Genomic DNA, 786 nt, shown 5'->3' on the forward strand with positions numbered 1-786 from the left:
AGGACATAGGCCTGGGCAAGGACTTCATGTCTAAAACACCAAAAGCAATGGCAACAAAAGCCAAAATTGACAAATGGGATCTAATTAAACTAAAGAGCTTCTGCACAGCAAAAGAAACTACCATCAGAGTGAACAGGCAACCTACAGAATGGGAGAACATTTTTGCAACCTACTCATCTGACAAAGGGCTAATATCCAGAATCTACAATAAACTCAAACAAATTTACAAGAAAAAAACAACCCCATCAAAAAGTGGGTGAAGGACATGAACAGACACTTCTCAAAAGAAGACATTTATGCAGCCAAAAAACACATGAAAAAATGCTCATCATCACTGGCTATCAGAGAAATGCAAATCAAAACCACAATGAGATACCATCTCACACCAGTTAGAATGACCATCATTAAAAAGTCAGGAAACAACAGGTGCTGGAGAGGATGTGGAGAAATAGGAACACTTTTACACTGTTGGTGGGAGTGTAAGCTAGTTCAACCATTGTGGAAGTCAGTGTGGCGATTCCTCAGGGATCTAGAACTAGAAATACCATTTGACCCAGCCATCCCATTACTGGGTATATACCAAAAGGACTATAAATCATGCTGCTATAAAGACACATGCACACGTATGTTTATTGCGGCACTATTCACAATAGCAAAGAGTTGGAACCAACCCAAATGTCCAACAACGATAGACTGGATTAAGAAAATGTGGCACATATACACCATGGAATACTATGCAGCCATAAAAAATGATGAGTTCATGTCCTTTGTAGGGACATGGATGAA

Source organism: Hylobates moloch, unplaced genomic scaffold (assembly GCF_009828535.3).
Source record: "Hylobates moloch isolate HMO894 unplaced genomic scaffold, HMol_V3 SCAFFOLD_13, whole genome shotgun sequence".
Lineage (NCBI taxonomy): Eukaryota > Metazoa > Chordata > Mammalia > Primates > Hylobatidae > Hylobates > Hylobates moloch.